Raw genomic sequence first — 10,855 nt, 5'->3', positions numbered from 1 at the left:
TGGTTTGGGGGTGTGACAGATTGGTATCAGAGCATTGTTTATAGTGAATTAAGTATATCGAACCACATAAGATATACAACCTATAAATGCATTGGGACTAAAGTCTCTGATCAAACAATTTCAAATAACTATACTTTTAGAAATAAATAATTTCTTGCTAAAAGTATGAGTGCATGCATACATTCTAGTACAATAGCATACCTAGGACAACACAAAAGTTAAAAATAGAGGAGTTGTGCAATGTGAATATGCCCTGGGATATGCAATCAAGTCTGGGAGGAATATAGCCTGATCAACTATATTCGTCCGAGAAGTGACTAGTATGTGCCGGGGGATAGTCATAGTGGACAAAAAGTCTATCAACTTACCAACACCCATACCAGAAAATCGTTAACAACCAAAAGTAACATGTAAAATATTATAGGAGTATTTTGTGGTACTATAACTTATGTGAAAACTAAACAGATTCTTGCTAGTAGATCTACAATCACTAAATGGATACGCTAAAGCTATATATAACTTAGATATATAACTTGTATGCACCATGCACCATGTCATCATAAGTATTTCTAGGAATATGATTATTATATGCCTCTTATCCCACCCTTATTCTCGCACGGACATCATGACAAGATCTTACTTACCAGGAGGCCCCTACTTTCCGAACCCAGAGAGTTAGTGGGTGATGAGGAAAAGAGTCGGAGGTGGAGCCAGAGGTCGACAACTCTCCTTACATATCCAGGGCTCTTGCAAACCGCCTCGACTACATCGAACATGTGCCCCGTTGGGCAGCATTAATCGAAGGATGGAGTCACCATCAGCAACAGCAATCGCCATTTGGGGACGAATTGTCATGAGCAGAGTTCATTTTACTCACAAGACCATGTAGATTAGGCCTATGAGTATGCCTTGGTGCTACTCCCCTCCATGTGTAGTCCCGACCGCACGAGTTAGTGATTACACTAGTCGAGAGATTTATTTGCGGTCCAAACTTTTCCTTGCAATAATGTGGTGTAGACCTGCATCAGGCACAAAATTTTCTCAAAAACTATATATACTAGAATCATACAAATGAAAGGGGCATGCGTATTATTTCATTGGGAGCAATACTACTAAAAACTCATAAGTTTATTATATATAGACTCTCGTTATGAATTGTTTTCAGAACACCATAAAAACGGGAACACGATACACTCAGAACTAAGATAAAATAACCCCGACGTATAAACCCTTATTCAATACTCATTATCATCTCTCCTTTTTAAACCTCATGGTCGAAAGGTGGCTTTCCGTAGACCTATAGGGTGCGGTCATACCAGCACTAATGCACCGGATCTCATTAGAACTCCTCAGCTAAGCGTGTTTGGAGAAACATAATCCTAAGATGGGTAAAACTTAACGCCCGTACGAAACCTACTTCTACCCACTACCATAACTCCGTCTCAGGAACGTTAGCAGAAACATCAAGAATAGTTCAGTAAAGTGCGAGATTTATATATGTGTATATAAATGATAAGGATATAACTAGGGATAATCATCCCCACTCACGAAGTCGTTTCTCCCCATGCAACAGAGTTATGTCTTCACAAGGAGGTAATCAGCTAACAAGCAATGCAGCAATCCTGCAGATAGACTCTACTACTTTTCAAGCTGCGGTCACGGCAGCCGTGACAGCCGTCATGGCGCAACTCAATGCTAACAACACCAGCAGAAGTGATGGCGGTGTTGGCAATTCTAACCGCAGTAACAGTCAGGAACACCAGCGGGTGTCTACCCACGAAGACGCCTCAAACCACAAATCTAAGAACAAGAAACGAGAATTTTGGGATAAAAAGAAGCGCAACTTATCTCAAAAACGCGCTAAAAGGCAACAATTTGTGGCTGCCCCTGTAACTACAACATCAGTCCCGACTCATGCCTCGACACTAGCCACAGCGTCTGTCACTCAAACACCGGTCAGACAATATAGGGGAACACTTCCAAAGTGTATCAAGTGTAGCTACCATCAAAATGGAGTTTGTCGGGTGCCGCACTATAAAAACTGCAACAAGGACGGACATACTGCCCACTTCTGCAGGAAACAGACCCAGCACATCGCTTCAATCACATGTACCAGTGTAAGTCCAGTATGCTACCTATGTGGTGAAACATGACACTTCAAGAGGGACTGTCCAACTGAGAGGAATGATGGAGGAGCGGGAGGAGCGTGACAAACAAACCAGCAGGAGCAACAAGGAACCTTATTAGGACTTTTGTAATGTTTCCAACAACAAAAACGTTTAAGTACCATATGTTTGTAATGAATTTGGTATGTTTGCTAAAATTACCGTATATCAAAAAGTAGTTAAAATACCCTCTCGTTCAATCAAATCAAAGACACTTATATATGATCTTAGGATGATTACCAGTGAGCTGGTATAACTTGGTATATGCATCAGGGTTAATTATAATCAAATTACTACAGACTTAAAGTCAATAATTCCGCCATGACTCCTGTTCCATGTCTAGTAGTGGGATTAGGGTAGAGCCACCCACTCGACGAGTTCATCAATACCAATTTACATACGACTTGCATATACCGCTTGATTATAGAGTGACCTGTCGAGGATCATGATATAAAGTATCATTACTAGCTATCAGAACACACTTACTACCAGTGCTGGCTGTTGTGGTATGAATCATTTTCAGTAACAATAACGTCGATCAAAACGGAACACACTAACAAGAATCACATGATACTCTATCTCCCTAACGAACAATTCGTACTAAAACAACTTAACACATATATTACTAAAAAGATATGTTGTCGTCATTCGAGGTCGATTGGTGTAGTCCTCACTTTCCCGATTAAACGGCTACGAAAAGACCCTTCACCTAACCCACTGAATATCGAAAACCTTCGTCTCTCAAGCGCAAATCCGGCACAGACCTCTGGGCCATCTCTCGCTGCGAAACCCCAAAACACTCACCAGAGGAGGATTATACCTTCCGCACCTTTTCAAATTATTCCTAGTAAACCCTTCAAGAATATCACATGTATAACAGGACAAGATCAAGCACAGAAGCTTAGGACGGATACGGTTAGATTATCACTACGAAGTGTATACGCAAGGATAATATATAATTAAGATTCTACGGACATTGGATGTGTGTTTCTGCCGTATTTCCTATTCCTTGTATAGTTGTGGACTTGGGGCGGAGTCACCCATCCAACTGTCTTACCTGTTGGATTAGTGTCTAAGTCCATAACTATATTTGGTATGTACTTGACCCGACCAGGCATGGTCCATTTGGGTTGCATGGCATCATGCACTTGGATAGACTAAATGAGAGAAATAAGACACTTATGGTTATTAATATATTATACGTTCTAATATATTAATAATAAGAATAATAACATTTAATTAGTATTGATCAAGAATTAATTTAGAATTAATTATGTGATCAAAAGAAGACTAATTAAATATATGGGTTGATTGTGTAAATCATCCATAACTTATATAGTGGGCCAAAGCTCCATGGATAATCAAGTTGGGTTAAACCCATAGGATACTCCATGGATGCTCCATGGAGGTTACTTAACCCATGGGTCATGGAAATGAAAGGTCATGACAATTAGGGTTTACATGGTGTAACCCTAATTGTAACATACTATATAAGCATCATATTATTCACCAAAATCAGCCACTAGTGTGTGAAAAAGAAGGGCTAGACGATTTCTTGAAGTGTGGATTTCTCTCTAAGTTATTCCAAGAGCATTTAATGTTGTGTGAGCCATTTGAGGTGTCACATTTGAGGCACTAGGCACTCAAGCCCCATGGAGTCCAGCTACACTACAAAAGGTATGTATTATATCTATATTATTACCCAAGTATCTATGATTGTATACTAGATAGGGTAATACCTTGGAATATTAGCATTTGCATGTATATTAGAGAAAACATAGATCCAAGGTATTTAGGGTTGCATGTACACCATAGGAGTGTTAGAATGCTCAAAACCCAACAGTGGTATCAGAGCCCAGGGTTGTTTTCAATTATACTTGATGCAACATATTTTTCAAGGCTGAGAATCTGTCCAGACAGAAAACTCGACGAGTTCTGGCCATAAAATTGACGAGTTCATGTGTTAAGGCATGAACTCAACGAGTTTCCTATAAGAACTCAACGATTTTGTGTCCCAGACAGCATATCTTCGACTGTTTTGGCTGGAATTGGACTAGGAACATTACCATAAGTTGTTTTTGAACTTATAAACTTGTTTTTGATGTGGTAATGTTCATGCTAGTCCAATTTCAAAGATAATTATCAATAGATTCATGTTTTGTATTAGTTTAAGTGTTATGCTAATTACATGAAAAAGTTTGATTCCATTTATCTTGTTCATATGAGTTGCTTAGATTAATAGAAAAGGTTGATTGATTATGTGTTGTTGATCCATTTTAATCTAAGAGTGGATTCTAAAATGTCTTTGTGTAACTTGTCATCAAATTACATGAAAAGTCACATTAAAGTTTCTAAAAACTCATAAAAGTTGGCAAAGGTTGCAAAATGAAGAGTCTTGTCTTCATTGAATGGTTTTATGACTCCATAACTTGTCCTCAAGTTATGGAGGTTCAAGAGTCACTTCATTAAGTAATAAAATGTGTAACCTTAATTAGTTCCATAAGTTACAAAAGTAAAGAAAAGTTACATTCTTTTATTAGTTTAAAGTCTTCCATAAATTGTCCTCAAGTTATGGAACTTGAAGAGTTTTTTAATTAAAACTACTTTAAACACATAAGTTATGGAATTAATTAGTTTTGAATATTTTCAAAACTTGCCCTCAAGTTTTGGAATATGTAAAGTTTCCCTTAAGAATACTTTAATTCCAAGTTAAGCCCTTAGAGTTTTAAAAGTTAAAATTCAACCTTTATACTTTATAATATTATAAGTTAATAATATTTATATATATGTATAAGAGAAAGTCAGTCTTACCATTAGTAGGCCTCATTCACGAAGTCGGTCTATAAGGGGGTATAAGGTTGTTGCCTATAAAATGGCAGCTTAATGGGTGTCCACTCTCACCCACCGCTTCCTTGACTGGTGGAGGGTCGTTAGCTGAACAGGTAGGACAAGGACTATAATTCTCCCTTCATTAAAAGTATTAATGGTAAATACTAAGTAACTAAACCTTTTATTAATTCCCAATCTTAATTACTTAGGAAAATGTGAATAATGTGCTAATCCATGAAATTACACTTTGCACTTTGTTTAAACCGTTAGTGGAGCGTGTGTGGTTAACCGGCACACTAACCTGGATTTAACAAAGTAGGCAAAGGGTAACTTAATGTTTATCATAGTATCGATGGAGCGTGTGTGGTTAACCGGCACATCGATTGAGGGGTAAACACTTAAGGGTACCAAGTAATTTGCATGGTTACTTCACACCTTGTTTTGTGATCCTCGGCATCCCAGTCACAAAACTTGAAGGGTACACTCGAGATTGAAAATGCCATTGAAAAGTTAAATGAATCTCAAAAGATCTAGGAGTTTCAAATCCAATTAAAACCTAATAATACATTTCGTTTATCTTGGTGGAAATTGGTGAATCGTCATTCACCTACCTTCAAATATTTTATAGCTTGGATTACGGCATCCCACTTCTAAGTTATAAAATAGTTTGTTGGGTCCTAGGCTTAATATTTCATATTGGGTGTCATATTAAGGACTTTAGATCAACTATCTTGAATATCTCCCAAAAGATGTCTAAGTTCAGACATCTATGATCTTCCCAAATCTTTTGGAACTTTACTTATTTCACCTCCTCCAGTTATTCTCCCTAACCCACAAGTTATTGAAAAGTTTAAGGTCACTCAATCCCTATTGGAAAGCAAGGTCTATGTGTGATCACATCTTGGAGATGAAGTTAAGTATTCACAAGCTGGGAGAGTTGGGTGTCAAAGTCTAGAGGAAGTGGATGTTCAACCACTTTCTAAGTCACATAGTGAATTCCTTTGGGACTCCTATGAAATAGACTATGATAAGACCCTTAATGATCTTAACTATTTTCTTGGTGCTGCTAAATCAGAAATGATTTGGTGTACCAGTAAAGCAAATTTGATTAGGAGATCAACTTCCTAAAACTTTATGGACAGGGACAATAGTGACACAGGAAATCCATAAAAGCATTCTCTTCCCAATGGAAAAGGGATTGGCCATAGTCAACTTGGTTGACCAAATGGTAAAGAGAAAGGCTAAGTCTGAGATAGTCTCATGTACTATTACCTAAGGGTCCATATATTTCTATTGCCAAAGGAAGGGGCTTTGGTTAGGAAGCTGCCAAACTTACCTAAGGATGGTAAAGTTAATGAGTTTGGCTTTATTTCAGGTAAAGTCCATTGTCTAACTCTATTAAGTTCCTACTTGGAGATTCTTATTACATGATGTGACTGGGTCACATGTTGATGTTATAAGAATCAAAGAAAAGAGAGAAAGCTTAAAGGAAGTATATGTTGATTCTGATCGCGAAGATGGACTTCAATCGCATCAGAATTTTTGAGTTGTTACTTAGGAGTTATGACACATTGCTTAGGAATAGATAACAACAAGGTTTTCATATGGATTGTAAGGATGGGTTTTTCCGCAAAGTTTTTTAAAATAAAAGGAAATTTTTGATTTTATTTATTTTAAGTATCCTTACAATGGCATTTGTGAAAGAAATTGTTGTTTATATGATTCCATTGATAGCAACATCGGAATATGAAATTCATTCTTTCATTTGTGGTAGTGTCTAAATTTACCAAATAAGGAAAGTTTCTCATCACCCAAGTTTCAATTGGACCGAAACTTGGAATCATGCAAATTGTATAGTATGATGAATGAGAACTTTCAAGCATTGGAAAAATTAAGACTAATTACTTGTTGACATGGATGTGTGAGTCAAGTAAAGGGCTAAGGGGTCGAGTACACATTCATGTGCACTGATCAAGCCCACCACAAATAATCGATAAAACTATTCATCATGATTTACTAAAGTTTAGTAAATATGGTTATACTTATAAGTTTAAGTATAATTCTGAAGCATTGGAAAAGTCTCGATGTATGGCAGAACGAATGAGATGAAGCAAATTTGGCAGAAAGATAAAAGTTTCTCAAATCTGCAAAGATGGGAGAGTACTTTAGTATCATGTTTATGATCATCTTAATGATTAAGATACCATATCACAATTGATCCTCTAAGGTCATCTTAGTGCATGAATTGTTGAAATGGTTAAATCAAAAAGATAAGTCATACTTCATTCCAAAACAATTCGTAGAGTCATACTCCAAGATTGTAACTTGAGTGACATATCTTAAAAAAGGTTTATTAACACTAGTCAAATGTAAGAGTAAAAGGTTATCTACTCTTGTACATTTGAAATTGGTAAGTTGTGATGTTTTGGATAAAACAGAGACCAACTTAGACCAATTGTGTGAAGTGTTTGTCTTGATAAAGAATCTGCACTATCTCTTGTATATTTGGCAAGTGAGTCTTATATGTCAAGAGGACAGTGGGAGTCCTAAAGCTCTTGAAAGTTTCAAGACCTAATCAAGAATAAAACCTGGAATTCTTCACTAGCACACGACTTGAGGTGTATAACCTATCGTGTTGACATTTATGTGCCTATTCAAGTTGACTTTGCATAGTAGTTCTGGGTGTTCTCAATTGGTTGCACAGCTACTTGGAAGCTATGGCAGGCCCTTGTGCTGCTAGGTGGCAAGAACTTAAGATTGCACAAGTTCAATCCATATAAGTTTGGATTTGTCACTAACCTTGTCTTGTGATTATGGTTTTGACAAATTCATATGGGTAGGAACTCATACACCATAAAAATCTAAGTGTTATAAGGTTTCTCTCTGATTCATGAAAATGATGGTGAGGAAACACTTTCACTAAGTAGATTTTTAAGTAGATAGTAATTTTTGCATTCTCAAAGTCGTTAGTAGAGCACACTAACATGGACATATGAGAAATAGCAAAGGTCTAACCAATTGAGACTATGATTACAGCATCCCTTTTCATAGTTCTTAAATTGTTTAGACACACATGTATGATATCTAAAGAAAGGTGTATGATTTTGATAAAGTCTTATCAAGGCAATCTCGTCTCAGAAATCTGAACTTTGGTAAGAAAGTCTGTAAAGTATTGACTTCTAGAAGTCCAGCTGATTTCTGACTACGTGTCAAAGCTAGTGGGAGCATAAGTGTTATGCTAATAATCATCATGTTAGTGGGATCATGATACTTATTGTTAGTGTTGCAAGTTAGCAATGTTAATTATAGAAAACAAAAGTTTCAATTCGTGAGGCAGCAGGGGTTGAAAGAGTTGTTTGCTATAATTAAGGGAGAGGATATACTTCATTTCTGTTCTAAATGCTTAAATTGAGACCTTAATCATCTTTAGTCAAGAATATATATATGAATTTCATGTTGGATTGGTTCAACTTAAGGAAATTCTATATATTGCGTTCTCAAAATTCGATTATGATTACGGCATCCCTCTTCATAGTCAAATTTTGAAAACATGGCAAATAAAAATAGTGTAGCAAAAGACTGGTCTAGAATCATGTATTTATGTGAGACATCATGAATCGTGTCCCATTTGCTTTAGGTACAGGATCGATTGCATGTGCTATAATATTTGTCCTTTCTAAATTTTTCCAAATGCCCAGAGGCATTAAGAAGGGAAAAGGTCTAGAATTGGATATGACTAAAATGATCAAGTAATTGTCGAGGACAATCTAAGGTTTACCAAAGATTGGTTGCTCAGGGACAGTTGGAAGTATAGTGCTAATTTTGGAAGGACCATATTGACATATTCTGAAAAGAGGCATCTCTTGTTCAGAAGTGATAGTCAAAATGAGAATATGGAGTTGTCTCCATAGGTGGAAGTTATATGTGTAAGATTAGAAGACTTAATGCAAGAAGGATATTCAAAGCAATGTGCTTTGAGACTTCGTCTCCATGGAATTGATCTCCATTGGAATAACCTGTAATGACTGATGACAAGTCTTTGTGACTTTGTACATATTCATTACAAGAGGGTCTGTGCATATAAGTTTAAAATCTAAACAGATTTTGGTAAATGTTAGGAATTTGGAATTCTTACATTTTTCGATAAGGATTTTGGAGTGTGAAATTAGAATCATTGAAATTATGTTCAATTGGTTTATTTCACAAAGTAAGGATCATAGACAAACATAGAGTGCATACTTGGTGTATGGCAAAGCTATTGGTTAGAAAAACATAGTGTACATGCTTGGAGCATGGGACAACTAGTGTTTTTAATTCAGGTATAAAGTTGATAAAACCGAAACAATAAAATAATGAGTAATCAGTATGGTGATAAATAAAAGTGGTCTATTTATATTCATAGGGTTTCATACCATATTTGATTCATTTATTCTTGTGTTTCATTTTGCATGTTTTGACTTCCAGAATAAACTAGGTCATTCTTCTTGAATGACTAAGTTATTCAAACTATCCACAGTCGGTCATATGTTGGAAGTAGATAAGAATCAAGACTGTCATGGGTTGGCTTGTAGAGGTCCAAGTTGGTGGACAAAGTGGTGCTACAACACTCATGAGTGCTCATACGTTCTGAGTATTGGATTCAACCCGCGGTCATTTGAATCACTTCATGGATTTTATCACGAGTGATCATGAGACGATAATATCGTATATTCTTCAAACCTAGAGATATGAGTTGTTACTATAAGTTGATAGTACATTGATTTCACGAAAACGCATTGGTAACTCGATGTTATAAAACGCGCCTTTGTGTATGATTCAACAAGTACTAGAATAAGCCATATGAGTCGAAGTTTATCCATTCCTTTTACCTTCGGGATAAAAGCGATATATGTGGGCCCCTCGATGATTTAGCGATGACACATGTGAGTGCTTGGCCAAGCCAGGACTGATTTGATTTGTTCCATCAGTCATTCATCATGAATCGGAAATCGGGAAACAACAGATGGACAGAGAGAATGATTTATAATCCATGTATCAGTCCATATGATATCTAGAATGGAGGAATATATGATCACTTATCTAATGGACAAGTCATTGACAAAGGTCAGAGATTATCAGCAAGGTCAGAGTTCGACGGAGGCTTTTGAGAGCTACGATTGCCAGTTGGTTCTTGAAGTCATACGCAATAATAGTTTTAGACTTATCCAAGTGGGAGACTATTGGATTAGTGTCTAAGTCCATAACTATATTTGGTATGTACTTGACCCAACCAGGCATGGTCCATTTGGGTTGCATGGCATCATGCATTTGGAAAGACTAAATGAGAGAAATAAGACACTTATGGTTATTAATATATTATAAGTTCTCATATATTAATAATAAGAATAATAATATTTAATTAGTATTGATCAAGAATTAATTTAGAATTAATTATGTGATCAAAAGAAGACTAATTAAATATATGGGTTGATTGTGTAAATCATCCATAACTTATATAGTGGGCCAAAGCTCCATGGATAATCAAGTTGGGTTAAGCCCATAGGATACTTCATGGATGCTCCATGGAGGTTACTTAACCCATGGGTCATGGAAATGAAAGGTCATGACAATTAGGGTTTACATGGTGTAACCCTAATTGTAACATACTATATAAGCATCATATTATTCACCAAAATCGGCCACTAGTGTGTGAAAAAGAAGGGCTAGCCGATTTCTTGAAGTGTGGATTTCTCTCTAAGTTATTCCAAGAGCATTTGATGTTGTGTGAGCCATTTGAGGTGTCACATTTGAGGCACTAGGCACTCAAGCCCCATGGAGTCCAGCTACACTACAAAAGGTATGTATTCTATCTATATTATTAC

The sequence above is a fragment of the Lactuca virosa genome, chromosome 2 (assembly GCF_052849685.1).
Source record: "Lactuca virosa cultivar CGN04683 chromosome 2, Lactuca_virosa_CGN04683_v6, whole genome shotgun sequence".
Lineage (NCBI taxonomy): Eukaryota > Viridiplantae > Streptophyta > Magnoliopsida > Asterales > Asteraceae > Lactuca > Lactuca virosa.
The sequence above is the reverse complement of the archived record's forward strand: the minus strand, read 5'-3'. Positions refer to the sequence as shown.